Raw genomic sequence first — 18,264 nt, forward strand, 5'->3', positions numbered from 1 at the left:
ATGCCAAATGATACTACTGTTATCATTGCTGTTAATATTATTAGTATTAATTCATATGCTTTGTTGCAATGTGATCATTACCCCCACCACCGAAGGTGAAGGTGGTTATGTTTACACCCCTTTCTGTCTTTGTTTGTTTGCAGGATATCTCAAAAAGTTGGAGACGGATCCGGATGAAATTTTGTGGACAGGTAGGGTATGTGACAAGGATGAACTGATTAGATTTTGGTGAAGATCCGAATCTGGATCTGGATACGAGAATTATTTAATTTCCAAAGTGATTCTTCACCATTGAGAGATAAGGCCAAAAACGATATAGTACTGTGTCGTATGATATTTCAAAAATGTATTGGGCCTGACATGTTCTCATGGATCGGGCATTACGTGGCGGTGGTATTCGCTCTACCGAGTGCTTATTTTTGTAATTGGAATGCCATGCCGTGGAAGGATCTATCAAGCTGTTCCAAACACCTCAACATGGTGTGCGTTTAAAGCATGGGATTCTTCCGGATTATTTGTAGTTAATTAGCCTAATCAACTCGGGAGATCATAGCAATCATTTTGGTGTTTCACATTACAAATCAGAACGCTCCAGTAGAACTCCACAAAAAACGTCACACACACACACACACACACACACACACACACACACACACACACACACACACACACACACACACACACACCTCATCCATTTTTATGGATTACAAGAACATTAGTGGACACAAAAACCAACACTACCTCATAAAGCCTTGTGCTATGGTCTTATTGTGGGAGATGCCAATCATGTTGACATCTGTCATTTCCACAGAATCCGTAAGCGATAAATGTGATGCTGGGTTAGTGGGATACCAGCCACTGATAGGGGAGAGTAGTGGAGTACTCCAATGAGCTGCAGCCAAATGCCTTATAGACTGTAATTCTGATTTTTCAAGGAAAGACTTGGAATGACAATGGATGCTCCAATCTGAAGCTTACTTTGGAGGCCAGCTTTACTCTGTGGTTGGCCCTAGGAGAGGTCTTGGTTGATGGTGAGGTATAGAAATTGAAGAGGCTGAACGTCTTCCAGTGGCTGGCCATGGAAATAGGTGGATTCGTTTGACGATCCTTCTAGAGCGACATGGTAAGTTGAGATTTTTCAAGATTGATGGACATGTTCCACTTAACAGACCAGAATCTAATTAATGTTAGAGCAGTGGAGAATGTTACACTTGCCCAGTCAGTGGGATGGGGTCTGGGGGTACTGTGTGGGTACCAATGTGGAGTCATCGTCAAAAGGAAGAGAGGGTTTCCAGAGAATTGGAGAGGTCACTTATGTATAGCAGGAATGAGATGGGGCCTAGGACACCGAGTTGGTGCACTTCAGCCTCCACTGAGAGAGTAGAGGAGACGGTGTCATTGATAGAAACATGTTGTCTGAATGAGTGGAGGAAGTCAGAAATGCAGAAGAGAGTTTGGCTGGCAAAACAGGATTCACAGATTATGCCGAATGCCCAGGGTATGTCCAGGGAGACTGCTGACCTCTTGTTTGAAATTTATGGTCTCGAACCATTGTTAAAACTTGGAATGGAGGACTTTATAATTAAGCAAGGACTATTGTAATAACACAGCCTTATCACCTTGTTCACCCTGCCCTGCAAGCTATACCCAACACGACTTCGAGTGAGGCCCCCCCCTAATTCCCGCCAAAAAGAGTATTTTCCCACGCCCACACCCCTCCCCAACACCTGTCGATCCCAACGAAGTGCAAATACCTCTGAATTGTGTGAAATGTTGGTTCAGGGTTGCTTGTATATAAACTTTTTGCTAATCGCTACTGGGTTTATTGAATTGTATATTAATTTTTCTCTTTGTAAACCTGCAATACTCAAAAACGTAGTGTTCAAGCGAATTACGTCCTTTTATTCGACTTATGCGTCTCAGGGCTCTCATTAACCTAATAATCATCAGTCTTGCTCCTCCATTAAACTCACGACTTTAATGTCGTGCAGAACACGTTTCAGTGGAGAGTATCGTGGATCAGGCATTATGTGGCGGACATGATTATTGTTGTTAATATTATTAGTATTACGTAATCTTCAAATCCTTCCTTCGGAGAGAACCCTTCCTTCACCAGCCCAGAGGGGAGAGCAGTACTCCATAAGGCTGTGGATGAAAGCTTTGTATGTGGTCAGGAGCTCAGGTGTGCTGAGGAAGGACTTTGGGGATGCCCAGTCGGGGACTGGCTTTGGAGGCCAGGTTAGAAATGTGGCTTTCCCAGGAAAGATCATGGCAGATAGTGAGACCCAGAAGCTTGAATGAAAGGATGAGGATTGTTGAGAAAGTGGATGGGGGGGGGGGGGTTCCAGACGTCCCTTTGAAGAAACATTGTGAGATTTGTCAGGGTTGAAAGACATGTTCCACGTGTTTGACCAGCTTGTGATTTTATCCAGATCTGCAGAGAGTGAAGAAGCTGCTGCTTGCCGATCTGGGGGATGACAGATGGTATGGCAGAGGGTGGAGTCATCAGCAAAGAGATAAAGATTTTCAAGTCAGAGAGATCATTGATGGAAACCAGCTTTTCATCCTTAAGTAAAAAAATGTAGACCATTTAATAGGAGAAGCACGATGTTCCTCTGTAATATTAACGATACCCTCCTGCAAAAGCACAACCAACAAACAAATCACGGAAAATGTCCAAATCCTTTGGGCAGGGCAAGATGGCGGCCGATTGGCTTCAACAGATAATGCCATCATCAGTGTTCAATTGTCTTTGTTGAGCGTTGGTACTGCCGAAGCTGTCTATTCGCATTTGGAAAGGTTTATACTGTGTGGTTTGCCATTGCCTTCCGAGCAATCAATCAGGGCAGGAATTTGGGATTTAGCCAGGGTGCTGGTGATAACTTCCCCACTCTCATGAAAGACACCTTGAGATCTTTAATGTCCACGAGAGATCAGAGTTCACACACATGTCCAGTTTATCCATCCAATGGACGGGGGGGGGGGGGGTAGTACACGGTGATGCATCCTCCTGCATGCGAAGCACCAGGGTGACAATTTATAGCTGTGTCGAGATTCAAATACAGACCGAGACAGCTCAAAGGCGAATGTGCATCGTTCTCAGGCCGAAGCTATCCTGCCAACCCAATAAATAATCCACTCCAAAGCTTGCGCTTAGTGATGTTTGAAATGGATTATATCACTGCGCTGAACAACAAACTGTTCTCTGCTAAGGTGTCAGAAGAGGGCGCTGCATTGTTCTTGGCTTTGGAGGACCGCTTCACTCTCAGGTCGACTCCAGGAGAGGCCGACCATGCAGGGTGGGTTCAAGTTCGAACACAGGCAACATCGAGTGTCCCGATGTTTGGAGAAAACGCTGTCCCAGTTTCGTAAAACGCAGTCCCAGTTTAGTAAAATGCCGTCGCAGTTTAGTAAAACGCCGTCCCAGTTTAGTAAAACGCCGTCCCAGTTTAGTACAACGCCGTCCCAGTTTAGTACAACGCCGTCCCAGTTTAGTACAACGCCGTCCCAGTTTAGTACAACGCCGTCCCAGTTTAGTACAACGCCGTCCCAGTTTAGTACAACGCCGTCCCAGTTTAGTACAACGCCGTCCCAGTTTAGTACAACGCCGTCCCAGTTTAGTACAACGCCGTCGCAGTTTAGTACAACGCCGTCCCAGTTTAGTACAACGCCGTACCAGTTTAGTACAACGCAGTCCCAGTTCAGTACAGCGCCGTCCCAGTTCAGTACAGCGCCGTCCCAGTTCAGTACAGCGCCGTCCCAGTTCAGTACAGCGCCGTCCCAGTTCAGTACAGCGCCGTCCCAGTTCAGTACAGCGCCGTCCCAGTTCAGTACAACGCCGTCCCAGTTTAGTACAACGCCGTCCCAGTTTAGTACAACGCCGTCCCAGTTTAGTACAACGCCGTCCCAGTTTAGTACAACGCCGTCCCAGTTTAGTACAACGCCGTCCCAGTTTAGTACAACGCCGTCCCAGTTTAGTACAACGCCGTCCCAGTTTAGTACAACGCCGTCCCAGTTTAGTACAACGCCGTCCCAGTTTAGTACAACGCCGTCCCAGTTTAGTACAACGCCGTCCCAGTTTAGTACAACGCCGTCCCAGTTTAGTACAACGCCGTCCCAGTTTAGTACAACGCCGTCCCAGTTTAGTACAACGCCGTCCCAGTTTAGTACAACGCCGTCCCAGTTTAGTACAACGCCGTCCCAGTTTAGTACAACGCCGTCCCAGTTTAGTACAACGCCGTCCCAGTTTAGTACAACGCCGTCCCAGTTTAGTACAACGCCGTCCCAGTTTAGTACAACGCCGTCCCAGTTTAGTACAGCGCCGTCCCAGTTTAGTGCAGCGCCGTCCCAGTTCAGTACAACGCCGTCCCAGTTTAGTACAGCGCCGTCCCAGTTTAGTACAACGCCGTCCCAGTTCAGTACAGCGCCGTCCCAGTTCAGTATAGCGCCGTCCCAGTTTAGTACAACGCCGTCCCAGTTCAGTACAGTGCCGTCCCAGTTTAGTACAACGCCGTCCCAGTTCAGTACAGCGCCGTCCCAGTTCAGTACAGCGCCGTCCCAGTTCAGTACAGCGCCGTCCCAGTTTAGTACAGCGCAGTTGTTGTAGTTGTTGTTGCAGCAGGGATTTTAGTGCAGCTGTTGGGATGCAAGTACAGTAGTTGGGATTTTAGTGCAGTAGTAGGGATTTTAGTAGAGTATTTGGGATGCAAGTACAGTAGTTGGGATTTTATTACAGTATTTGAGATGTAAGTACAGTTGTTGGGATTTTATTACAGTATTTGAGATGTAAGTACAGTTGTTGGGATTTTATTACAGTATTTGGGATTCAAGTGCAGTAGTTGGGATTTTATTACAGTATTTGGGATGTAAATACAGTAGTTAGGATTTTATTACAGTATTTGGGATATAAGTACAGTAGTTGGGATTTTATTACAGTAGTTGGGATGTAAGTACAGTAGTTGGGATTTTAGTGCAGTAGTAGGGATTTTAGTGCAGTATTTGGGATGTAAGTACAGTAGTTGGGATTTTATTACAGTATTTTAGATGTAAGTACAGTTGTTGGGATTTTATTGCAGTATTTGGGATGTAAGTACAGTTGTTGGGATTTTATTGCAGTATTTGGGATGTAAGTACGCACAGTGGTTGGGATTTTCGTGCAGTTGTTGGGATGTAAGTACAGTAGTTGGGATTTTAGTACAGTATTTGGGATGTAAGTGCAGTAGTTGTGATTTTAGTACAGTATTTGGGATATACGTAAGTACAGGAGTTGGGATTTTATTACAGTATTTCGGATACAAGTACAGTATTTGGGATTTTATAACAGTAGTTTGGATTTTAGTACAGTATTTGGGATGTAAGTGCAGTAGTTGAGATTTTATTTCAGTATTTGGGATGTAAGTGCAGCTGTTGGGATTTTATTACAGTATTTGGGATGTAAGTACAGTAGTTGTGATGCATGTACAGTGGTTGAGATTTTTGCATCGTATTTGGGATGTAAGTGCAGTAGTTGGGATTTTAGTGCAGTAGTTGGGATGTAAGTACAGTATTTGGGATGTAAGTACAGTATTTGGGATGTAAGTACAGTAGTTGGGATGTAAGTACAGTATTTGGGATGTAAGTACAGTATTTGGGATGTAAGTGCAGTAGTTGGGATTTTAGTGCAGTAGTTGGGATTTTAGTGCAGTAGTTGGGATTTTAGTGCAGTAGTTGGGATGTAAGTACAGTAGTTGGGATGTAAGTACAGTATTTGGGATGTAAGTGCAGTAGTTGGTATTTTAGTGCAGTAGTTGGGATGTAAGTACAGTAGTTGGGATTTTAGTGCAGTAGTTGGGATGTAAGTACAATAGTTGTGATGCATGTACAGTAGTTGGGATTTTTGCATTGTATTTGGGATGTAAGTGCAGTAGTTGGGATTTTAGTGCAGTAGTTGGGATGTAAGTACAGTAGTTGGGATTTTAGTACAGTATTTGGGATGTAAGTGCAGTAGTTGGGATTTTATTACAGTATTTCGGATATAAGTACAGTATTTGGGATTTTATTACAGTAGTTTGGATTTTAGTACAGTATTTGGGATGCAAGTACAGTAGTTGTGATGTAAGTACAGTATTTGGTTATGTAAGTACAGTGGTTGGTTATGTAAGTGTAGTAGTTGGGATTGGGTGTTTGGGTGCTCGGATGTTGGCACGATCGCGTGGGCCAAACGACCTCCTGTGCTGACGTTCCTTGTATCACTCCTTGTGAGTATCGAAAGCAACATTAATTTACCCATTAATTCTTTACGATTTTTATTGCAGGCTCATGGAAGAACAGAGTGACAAAGGGTTGAACAGACACAAAATGGGGGCATGGGGTTGAGAGCAAAACAGCACAAGATGAGCTGTTTTTGGTGAAGGGGAGAATGCGGTTGCAGCAGATGTTGTGAAGCTGCGTGATAAATAAATAAATAAATAAATAAATAGGAGAGATCATGAGAGGGTCGTGTGTTGAGGTCATTGTGAATACGTGATGTCACTGCATGATGGAGATGATTGTAACTGCAATAACTGGCGGTTCTGTTGGAGACAAAGCCACGTGTTGTATTCAACGCAGAAAATAATAAACAACGAAGTGATAGCGATGGTGTCGAGTTGAGAAGGGATCCCGGCCAGGGTTAAAAGTGAGAGTGCTTTAGCTCAAGGTGTCGAATGAGCCAGATGGCAAGAAGCGTCTGCAATGCCACTCAGAGAGGAGCACGAGATGTGGATCGACGTGGTGATTGACGTGAAGATGGACTCAGGGATAGACCGTGTGAGGAAGAGAGAGATAATGGGGTTAATGGAGGGTTAAGTAAGGGATTTAGCCTCATAATACCCTCTCATAACCTCTTTCAGGTGTATATCATGAATGACCTTATTATAGTAATTCCAGTGGGTCCACTACCTGGCCAATCAATGAAATATGTGCATCATTTCTGATATTTAACATCTATCTTTAATAGTCTTGCAGCAGGCCATATTTATCCGAAATAATAGCTTTAAACGACAAACAAGCATTCCCCATGAGACAATCTCCATGGCAGTCGGCAGTTCGATTTATCCAAAGTCCTTTTTCTTGGGGATAACAAATTACAGGTCTCGGTCGAAGTTGGACAGCCAAGTCACAGACAGCACTGTCCAGAGGAATTTGGTGTCAGTTTCTGGGACACTCTGATGGCTGATCCCTCGCTTCGCTGACGGATTTAATTAAAAGACAGCATGTGATGATGTACTTCACAAACCGATTGCATTATCTGTGCATGTAAAATGAAGTGAAACACGAAAAATAATCTTTTATAACACGTAATTGTTGTTGATGCTGCTGTCGTGGTGGTGGTGGTGGTGCTTGTGTTGTTGTTTTTTTTGTATACCTCGTCAAGGCTCGTGGAAGAGCTCGTACAGTGAACGGATCAGGACGTAACAGACAAAAACAGGACGCAAAAATCGGAGACATGGGGTGGACAAGATTGATACAGAAAGAAACTCCAAAGAGGGAAAATTGGAAGGAGATGGAATTTGGATGGGGTTAGCGAGGGCAGAAAAGATCATGTTTGTGGATTGGGGACGATCTGAGATGGTGATGAATGAATGGGTGTAGGTGAGCAGTGATCCTGAATTTTGGGAGTTTCATCAGAAGGGGGTTGATGGTAGATGTGTGTGCAGAAACCTGGTGAGAGGGGGGAGGGAGGATAAAGCATGGAAAGAGCAGTGGGTTTAAGACCAGAAAGGAAGTGGTGGAAGACAGAGACCACCGACCTGTCTGCGATGGCGAAGTCATTGACCCATAGACTCGGCTTCATTTCAGGAGATTCCATTAATCTTAAAGGCCTTGGTTTCCACAGCATCAAGCTGAGGAAGATGAGATGCAGGGCAGTCATTCCTAGAGGGGAGAGAAGTATTCCATCAATCTGAGGATGAAGGCCTTGAATGTGGATAGGAATTTAGGTGTGCCAAGGAAGGACTTTGTACGATGCCCAGCCAGCGGCTGCCTTTGGAGGCCAACTATGCAATGTGGTTTGCCCAAAAAAGATCATAGCTGATAGTGAGACCTAGAAGTATGAATGACTGAACTTCCTCAAAAGGATTGTTCAGAAAGTACATTGTTGGGGGGGGGGGTGGTTCCAGATGGTCCTTTCAGAGAGAGAGACGGAGAATGTGAGATTTGTGAGGATGGAAAGACATATTCAAAGTGTTTGACCAGCTCATGATTTTTTTTTCAGCTCATGGAGTGTGTGTGTCTCCTCCATAACTCCAAAAATCCTTGGAGCGGTCTGAAACTGCTTGCAGACTCAGGGAATTCCAAAGGAGTGCAACAATGAAAACTGGGTGTTTGCGTTAATTTGATCTTGTAGACTAAATAAGTTTAAACATCTGGAGTGAAATCTGAAAATTTAAAGAAATTACCGATTCTTATAACTGAGCAAATGTGTGTATTTATTTCTCCATATCCCACCTTCTCCATATTTGCACAAGAACATCTGAAATTGCCAAAGCGTTAAACGAAACTTTTTCTACTATTCCAACAATTATATTGAGTGAAGAAAAGATGGACTGTGCCGAAAGTGTAACTCGACTGAGTGGAATGAAAATCATTTTAAAGCAGGTGGAAGCTCCCGGGGCATGAGCACATGGCGTTGTGACCGTAGCTCGGTTCTTCGTAGGCAAATCCTCGGAGTTTGGAAGGCAAAATAAATTCGAGGATTAGAATGAGAAAAGCGAACTACAGGTTCAAGAGAAATTGAAAGACGTTTTCAGTGGCTCCAAAGCAACGCATCCCCACTCTATGGCAGAATCGCCAAGAGGTACACCCCTTCCTCGGCCCCCTCAACTCCCTTCGTAGCTCCGCTCATTTCTTGCTCCCCCCTCCCCCTCCCTCCTCACTCCTGCTCCATCCCTGCTTACCCCTCCTCTCACCTCCACTATCTCTTTCTCTTCCTCCCCCCTTCTTTGCCCCCTCCACCCCCTTCATAGCTCCGCTCATTCTTTGCTCCCCACCCCCTTCTCGCTCCCACTCCATCCCTGCTCCCCCTCACTTCTTTCTCTATCTCACCTCCGCTCTCTCTTTCTCTCTCTTCCCCCCTTCCTCGCTCACCCCTTCCTAGGTCCACTCATTCTTTGCTCCCCCACCCCCTCCTCACATTAGGAGATATAAATGTACTTTTCCTGGAATAACAGGGACATTAGGAGATATTAATGTCATTTACTGGAATATCAGGGACATTAGGAGATATCAATGTACTTTTACTGGAATAACAGGGACATTAGGAGATATCAATGTATTTTACATGAATATAAACTTGAACGACACTCGGTAGAGCACATACCTCTGCCAGGATGAACACTTTACGTTTTGTGTGCCACTGATGGGCAGGATCTGCATCCAGACCTGAACCAAAATCTAAACGGTTTGTTCTTGTCACCTACCCAACTCATCCACCAAATTTCATCCCGATCCGTCCATAACTTTTTTAGATATCCTACTGACAGGCAGACAGACAAACAGCTGGGGTGATAACATATAACCCCCATCCACCCTCGGTGCTGGAGGTAATTGAATCGCACACTTTTCTATGTAGTGGGGCAACTTAGCATAACAATTGTGCATTTTGTGAGGAAAGCACCAAATTTGGCACACTAGTAGCCTATCATATTATGGACAGATTTGGATATTGGGCCATCTCAAAATTTTTGATGGCAGTGGAAAATGGCTGCCACAGACATCAGTGGCTGAATTTGAGATGGCCCAATATCCAAATCTGTTCATAATATGTTAGGCTACTAGTGTGCCAAATTTGGTGCTTTCCTCACAAAATGCACAATTGTTATGCTATATTTAGCTAAGTTGCCCCACTAGTGTGACTTGTATTGTTTTATTCCAACATTTATGTCCTTTGAGTAAATGAAAAAAAATCCTTCTGTTCTTTGGTTTCATTTGATCTTACACAGTCTGAACTCTTAAAGCATTTCATGGTCCAAATACCTTGTAATAAAAGTCTCGACGTCCCATTAGTTTTACACCAGATTCCTGATACGAAGTGAACACCAAACTGTCAGCATCACAATTGCATCTCTCTGTGTAACCTTACAGCACTGCCAATCAATCTCTCTGTGTAACCTTATAGCACTGCCAATCAATCTCTCTGTGTAACCTTACAGCACTGCCAATCCTCTGTGTAACCTTATAGCACTGCCAATCCTCTCTCTGTGTAACCTTATAGCACTGCCAATCCTCTCTGTGTAACCTTGCAGCACTGCCAATCAATCTCTCTGTGTAACCTTATAGCACTGCCAATCAATCTCTCTGTGTAACCTTACAGCACTGCCAATCCTCTGTGTAACCTTATAGCACTGCCAATCCTCTCTCTGTGTAACCTTATAGCACTGCCAATCCTCTCTGTGTAACCTTGCAGCACTGCCAATCAATCTCTCTGTGTAACCTTACAGCACTGCCAATCCTCTCTGTGTATCCTTATAGCACTGCCAATCCTCTCTGTGTAACCTTATAGCACTGCCAATCCTCTCTGTAACCTTATAGCACTGCCAATCAATCTCTCTGTGTAACCTTATAGCACTGCCAATCAATCTCTCTGTGTAACCTTACAGCACTGCCAATCCTCTGTGTAACCTTATAGCACTGCCAATCCTCTCTCTGTGTAACCTTATAGCACTGCCAATCCTCTCTGTGTAACCTTGCAGCACTGCCAATCAATCTCTCTGTGTAACCTTGCAGCACTGCCAATCCTCTCTGTGTATCCTTATAGCACTGCCAATCCTCTCTGTGTAACCTTATAGCACTGCCAATCCTCTCTGTAACCTTATAGCACTGCCAATCAATCTCTCTGTGTAACCTTACAGCACTGCCAATCCTCTCTGTATAACCTTACAGCACTGCCAATCCTCTGTGTAACCTTCTAGCACTGCCAATCCTCTCTGTGTAACCAAACAGCACTGCCAATCAATCTCTCTGTGTAACCACCTTACAGCACTGCCAATCCTCCTCTCTGTGTAACCACCTTATAGCACTGCCAATCCTCCTCTCTGTGTAACCACCTTATAGCACTGCCAATCCTCCTCTCTGTGTAACCTTATAGCACTGCCAATCAATCTCTGTGTAACCACCTTACAGCACTGCCAATCCTCCTCTCTGTGTAACCACCTTATAGCACTGCAAATCCTCCTCTCTGTGTAACCACCTTACAGCACTGCAAATCAATCTCTGTGTAACCACCTTGCAGCACTGCCAATCAATCTCTCTGTGTAACCTTATAACACTACCAATCCATCTTTATATTACCCAACAACACTCTCAATCCATATCTTTATGACCTTACAACATTGCCAATCCATCTCCATTTGACCCTACTGTACTGCTAATCCATCGCTGTTGACCCTCAGCAGCACTGCTGATCCATCTCCATATGACCCGACAGCACGATCACTCCAAGTCCTTTAAAATATACAGCACTGCCAATCCATACTACCAATACTACCAGAAACAACAACTACCAACTCATCTCCATCTGACAGTAACATCACTGCCAATTCATGGGACCTCCCCTGCAGCTGCAGCACTGCTCATGCACCGGCACGAAAGCTGCTATCAGAAAGGCTGAAGCTATCAGTTACGCACCCAGAGGTAGAGTAGCTAGTCAATAACCAGAAGAGTGTTAGAAAGCGTTGTTATTCTCCATGAGGTGCTATCTATCGGGATTAAAATCCACGATTAGCGATGGCGCAGGATCAATATTTGTCCATCCCACCTCTTGCTCGCGGAAGACGCTTTAGCTCCGCGGTCACACATCCGCACATCTCTGTGGTGCTGAAATCGCATTACAAATCCCCTCCACTATCCAGCACAGCGTATCACCTTGGGTTTGTACCGTAGTCGTGTCAGTCACGAGCCAAGGGGCTTTCAGAACTCCTGCGAGGTCGGATGGAGCAGCACCTTCCTAACAATTCCAAAGGTTAACTGAGTGGTTATGCTTTACCCTGACGACCTCGATAACCAGAGTATTAACCAGAATAAGGTGATGATCCTTTACCTGTGAAAATGATGAAGGTCAAGCTTGCTTGTACAAAGCTTGAAAATCCCAATTCCATCAATCCACCACCAAACCCAGCAATGAGTATTCCCATTGGAATCAGATGGGAATCTGGATCCGGCTAAACAAACACAGCACTCTGAGGATAGAAGCAAAATGTCAGGGTAAGCCATGAAGTTCATTCACACAAAACAGCAAGGAGTCGTTCATTGGACACATGGAGTCCAAGATATGGGTGGGGTCATCAGGAGAGAGGGTGCAGGGCGAGTGGAAGCACTTTTTGTATGTAATGTTGAGGCTCGTATAAGAGCTAACACACACAATGTACAACAAGGGGGGCAGGAGACAAGATTGGGGGGGCGGAAGCACAAAACAGTGTGGAACAAAGACATGAGGAGATCTGTGTTGGGGAGAGGGATTGGTGCAGAAAACAGGAAAAAGAACATGGACAATACCAGGACTTTCAGGAAGGAAAGCAGGAATATCAAGGAGGTGGGTTTGGGGTGGATTAACGGAGGTAGCTGCTACTCTACTCTGGACATGCTGGTCACTCTACCCTGGACATGCAGCTTCTGCTTTCCCAACAATGGCTTCTGCTTTCCTCAGTGCCAGTCATGAGATCAGAGCCATCTCTTTTGACATATCGCGTGCTTTGACACTGTATGGCACCCTGTCCTTCTCACCAAACTCTCATCGTATGGTATCCAAGGCCATCTCCACTCATGGCTCGCAGACTTCCTCTCCTGTCGCAGCCGCGTGGCCCTAAATGGAGTTCTTTCATCCCCTCTTCCTGTCCAGGCTGGAGTTCCTCAAGGCAGTGTTGTGGGCCATGTTCTTTTTCTTGTTTTCATCAATGATCTCTCTGACCCTGGAAAATCCTCTTTATCTCTTTGCTGATGACTCCACCCTCTGCCGTACCATCGGTCATCCCTCAGACCGGCAAGCAGCAGCTTCTTCGCTCTCTGCAGATCTGGATAAAATCACAAACTGGTCCAACACATGGAACATGTCTTTCAATCCGGACAAATCTCACACTTTCACTATGTCTCTCAAAAAGGATCATCTGGAAACCCCCCTCCCTCCCCCACCCCTCATACACTTTCTCAACAATCCTCTTGAAGAAGTCCTTTCATTAAAGCTTATGGGTCTCACTATGTTCCACGATCTTTCCTGGGAAAGCCACATTTCCAACCTGGCCTCTAAAGCCAGTCGCTGACTGGGCATCCTCCATCATGCAAAGTCCTTCCTTGGCACACTTGAGCTCCTGACCACATACAAAGCTTTCATCCACAGCCTGATGGAGTACTGCTCTCCACTCTGAGGTGGTGTTCCCGCCTCTCACCTTTCTCGACTTCACGCTGTGGAAACGAAGGCATTTAAGATAATTGGTATTTCCTGCGATGAGGCCGAGTCTTTGGGTCTCTCACTCTCTCACCACAGGCAGGTTGGTGGTCTTTCTGTTTTCTACCGTCTCCTCTCTGGCCTGCCCCCCTCCCCTCCGCCTGCTCTGTCTGAGATATGTCCTCCACCCCCCCCCCCCATATTTCTGCAGGTCGCTCAAGGTCCACCAGAAAACCCCTTCTGATAAAACGACCAAAATCATGAAACGCTGCTCACCTTCACGCTTTTTATTCCTCTTTTTTTCCCACCTTTGAAATAAACTCCCACACTCTCTTCAATCCCACTCTTCCCTCCAGGTCTTCAAAACAGCTGTTCGCCATCTCTTGTCTTTCCCCATCGAAAACCATGATCTTTTCTACCCCCGTTAATCCACTCAAACCCACCTCCTTCAAATTCCCTGCTTTCCTTCCTGAAAGTCCCTGTAGTGTCCATCTTGTTTACCCCATGTTCCCCACCCCGTCCCTCTCCCTTCCACAGATCTCCTAATGTCTCTGTTCCCCACTGTTTTCTCCTTCCCTCTCCCACCCCTCTTGTTTCCTGCTCTCCTTGTTGTACATTCTGTGTGTTTGTGTGTTAGCTCTAATACAAGCCTTGACAGTGAATATTTCATAAAAAGTGTGAGGTGAGAAGTGAAAAGATATAAATAAATAAAAATTATTTGTTTTTTCGAAGAGATCAAGTAAGATTCGGTAAAGGATAGGTTGAAAAAAATAATCGTGAAGGTGTATGGTGAATGTGGGTCGGAAAAAGTAGAAAGATGATGGTAAGTCAGAAGACAAAGGATGAAGAAGAGTCATTTCAGGAAGTCATGTTGGTTACGTGCGGAATAAGGGAAGGAGGGAAAAGGTTGTTTTTGTTCTTCTTGTATTTTTAAATATTTTTAGACATGAAACAGGAGGTATAGTTGCGAGGGCAAGAAGGAGGATGCAGGAAAAATGGGGAAAACAAGAACTGATTGTAAAAAGGAGAAAATACAAATAAACACCATCATGCACATAGACGGGAAGACGGCTAGGCCTCGGCGAAACCCGTTAGGACAAGACCGACGAAAACTCACCAAACAGCACAAAGTTTGAAACAAAACCGAACGAGAAACACACGGTAAACATGGAGGCAAAAAAAATGAAGTCAAAACACGACGAACAACAACCGGAAATTTATGTTTGAGAAAGTCGGCAGAGACCCTGGAGAGAACCAGCTGTCGCCTCAAAAACCGGAACCGGGACTTAATATATATTTCACAGAATCACTTCTAGATAAAGCTCTGATAGACCTCTGGAAAGAGGCTCTGAGTGCGGAGTGGATTTTTGTCTTGTTGTTTGTGCGGAGTCCAGATGACTGCGGATGCCGATGGAAGTCGGTAAAGACTGTGGGACGTTTTGGAGAGTAACGGCCCGCGAGTGGACCATGGAAGATGAACGTCCAAAACGGGTGGAGCACCAAACTAGCTTCTCATGAGGTGTGTGTGTGTGTGTGTGTGTGTGTGTGTGTGTGTGTGTGTGTGTGTGTGTGTGTGTGTGTGTGTGTGTGTGTGTGTGTGTGTGTGTGTGTGTGTGTGTGTGTGTGTGTGTGTGTGTGTGTGTACGCGTGCGCGTGTGTGTTTTGTATACATAGTCGAGGCTTATGAAAGAGCTAATATTAGTACACTAAGCAGATCAGGGCACAACAGGACATAAGGAACAGTTGAGAGGTTGTGGGGGGGGGGGGGGGGTGACACGAACAGCAGAGTTGAAGGCCAAGGTAGATGCAGGCTTGGAAAAACAATGGATTTGGGGAGGAATAGGGGGTGATCTGAGATGGTGGTGAACAGATGTCTTGTAGACCTGGAGGGAAGAATGAAATTAGAGATAATGTGGAAATTTGTAGTATCAGCAAACTCCGAATACTTTTGAAAGTTTCATCACCAGAATGGAATGTAATGCAAAGGATTCAGGACTCTGGATCGACTGTCGCACAACCTGTACATAACCATGCCCCAGTGGGAGATAACTCTACGTAACCACGCCCCGATAGGAGATAACTCTTTACGTAACCACGCCCCGATGGGAGATAACTCTACATAACCACGCCCCAGTGGGAGATGACTCTTCACATAACCACGCCCCAGTGGGAGATAACTCTTTACGTAACCACGCCCTGGTGGGAGAGAACTCATTATGTAACCACGCCCCAGTGGAGGGAACCCTGTACGTAACCACGACCCGGTGGGAGAGAACTCTTTACGTAACCACGCCCCAGTGGGAGATAACTCTTTACGTAACCACGCCCCGATGGGAGATAACTCTTTACGTAACCACGCCCTGATGGGAGATAACTCTTTACGTAACCATGCCCCGATGGGAGACAACTTTACGTAAACATGCCCCAGTGGGAGATAACTCTACGTAACCACGCCCCGATAGGAGATAACACTTTACGTAACCACACCCCGGTGGGAGAGAACTCATTATGTAACCACGCCCCGGTGGGAGATAACTCATTATGTAACCACGCCCTGGTGGGAGAGAACTCATTACATAACCACGCCCTGGTGGGAGATAACTCATTACGTAACCATGCCCCGGTGGGAGATAACTCATTCTGTAATCACGCCCCAGTGGGAGATAACTCTTTACGTAACCACACCCCAGTGGGAGATAACTCTTTATGTAACCACGCCCCAGTGGGAGATAACTCTACGTAAGCACGCCCCGGTGGGAGATAACTCTTTACGTAACCACGCCCCAGTGGAAGATAACTCTTTACGTAACCACGCCCCGATGGGAGATAACTCTTTACGTAACCATGCCCCAGTGGGAGATAACACTTTACATAACCACGCCTCAGTGGGAGATAACTCTTTACATAACCATGCCCCAGTGTGAGATAACACTTTACGTAACCATGCCCCGGTGGGAGAGAACTCATTATGTAACCACGCCCCGGTGGGAGATAACTCATTATGTAATCACGCCCCAGTGGGAGATAACTCATTATGTAACCACGCCCCGGTGGGAGCGAACTCATGTAACCACGCCCCAATGGGAGATAACTCATTATGTATCCACGCCCCAGTGGGAGATAACTCATTATGTAACCACGCCCCGGTGGGAGATAACTCATTATGTAACCACGCCCCAGTGGGAGATAACTCATTATGTAACCACGCCCCAGTGGGAGATAACTCATTATGTAACCACGCCCCGGTGGGAGAGAACTCAATATGTAACCACGCCCCAATGGGAGATAACTCATTATGTAACCACGCCCCGGTGGGAGAGAACTCATTATGTAACCACGCCCCGGTGGGAGGGAACTCATTATGTCACCACACCCCGGTGGGAGAGAACTCATTATGTAACCACGCCCCAGTGGGAGATGACTCATAATGTAACCACGCCCCGGTGGGAGAGAACTCATTATGTAACCACGCCCCAGTGGGAGATGACTCATTATGTAACCACGCCCCGGTGGGAGAGAACTCATTATGTAACCACGCCCCAGTGGGAGATGACTCATTATGTCACCACGCCCCGGTGGGAGAGAACTCATTATGTAACCACGCCCCAGTGGGAGATGACTCATTATGTCACCACGCCCCGGTGGGAGAGAACTCATTATGTAACCACGCCCCGGTGGGAGAGAACTCATTATGTAACCACGCCCTGGTGGGAGAGAACTCATTATGTAACCACGCCCCAGTGGGAGATGACTCATTATGTCACCACGCCCCGGTGGGAGATGACTCATTACCTAACCACGCCCCAGTGAGAGAGAACTCATTATGTAACCACGCCCCAGTGGGAGATAACTCATTATGTAACCACGCCCCAGTGGGAGATAACTCATTATGTAACCATGCCCCAGTGGGAGATAACTCATTATGTAACCACGCCCCAGTGGGAGATAACTCATTATGTAACCACGCCCCGGTGGGAGATAACTCATTACCTAACCATGCCCCAGTGAGAGAGAACTCGTTATGTAACCACGCCCCAGTGGGAGATAACTCATTATGTAACCACGCCCCAGTGGGAGATAACTCATTATGTAACCACGCCCCGGTGGGAGGGAACTCATTATGTAACCACACCCCGGTGGGAGAGAACTCATTATGTAACCACGCCCCGGTGGGAGAGAACTCATTATGTAACCACGCCCCAGTGGGAGATGACTCATTATGTCACCACGCCCCGGTGGGAGATGACTCATTACCTAACCACGCCCCAGTGAGAGAGAACTCATTATGTAACCACGCCCCAGTGGGAGATAACTCATTATGTAACCACGCCCCAGTGGGAGATAACTCATTATGTAACCATGCCCCAGTGGGAGATAACTCATTATGTAACCACGCCCCAGTGGGAGATAACTCATTATGTAACCACGCCCCGGTGGGAGATAACTCATTACCTAACCATGCCCCAGTGAGAGAGAACTCGTTATGTAACCACGCCCCAGTGGGAGATAACTCATTATGTAACCACGCCCCAGTGGGAGATAACTCATTATGTAACCACGCCCCGGTGGGAGGGAACTCATTATGTAACCACACCCCGGTGGGAGAGAACTCATTATGTAACCACGCCCCGGTGGGAGATGACTCATTATGTAACCACGCCCCGGTGGGAGAGAACTCATTATGTAACCACGCCCCAGTGGGAGATGACTCATTATGTAACCACGCCCCGGTGGGAGAGAACTCATGATGTAACCACACCCCGGTGGGAGAGAACTCATTATGTAACCACGCCCCGGTGGGAGAGAACTCATTATGTAACCACGCCCCGGTGGGAGGGAACTCATTATGTCACCACACCCCGGTGGGA

The 18,264-nt window shown here is 46.1% G+C and overlaps 1 protein-coding gene and 1 long non-coding RNA gene across 13 annotated transcripts in view; one reads left to right on the forward strand and one right to left on the reverse strand.

The window, feature by feature from the left end:
* Window positions 1–14,873, forward strand: part of LOC147034238 (uncharacterized) — a 206,128-nt gene extending 191,255 nt beyond the window's left edge. For 4 of the 11 annotated variants that reach the window (XM_085878983.1, XM_085879009.1, XM_085879061.1 and 1 more), the window contains one exon: window positions 144–3,484. The gene's annotated coding sequence lies outside the window, so the exon portion shown is untranslated. Of the gene's footprint in view, window positions 1–143; window positions 3,485–6,293; window positions 9,909–14,790 lie in introns of those variants that run through there. The other 7 variants (XM_085879026.1, XM_085879045.1, XM_085878999.1 and 4 more) reach the window with 5 other exon arrangements.
* LOC147034240 (uncharacterized) overlaps window positions 1–18,264 on the reverse strand; it is a 62,888-nt gene that overhangs the window by 11,489 nt on the left and 33,135 nt on the right. For both annotated transcript variants that reach the window (XR_015057610.1, XR_015057609.1), the window contains exon 2: window positions 12,056–12,194. This is a non-coding gene — a long non-coding RNA (uncharacterized LOC147034240). The remainder of the gene's footprint in view (window positions 1–12,055; window positions 12,195–18,264) is intronic.

The sequence above is a fragment of the Eptatretus burgeri genome, chromosome 1 (assembly GCF_056783735.1).
Source record: "Eptatretus burgeri isolate ZD-2024b chromosome 1, Ebu_testis_v1, whole genome shotgun sequence".
NCBI classification, from domain to species: Eukaryota; Metazoa; Chordata; class Myxini; order Myxiniformes; family Myxinidae; genus Eptatretus; species Eptatretus burgeri.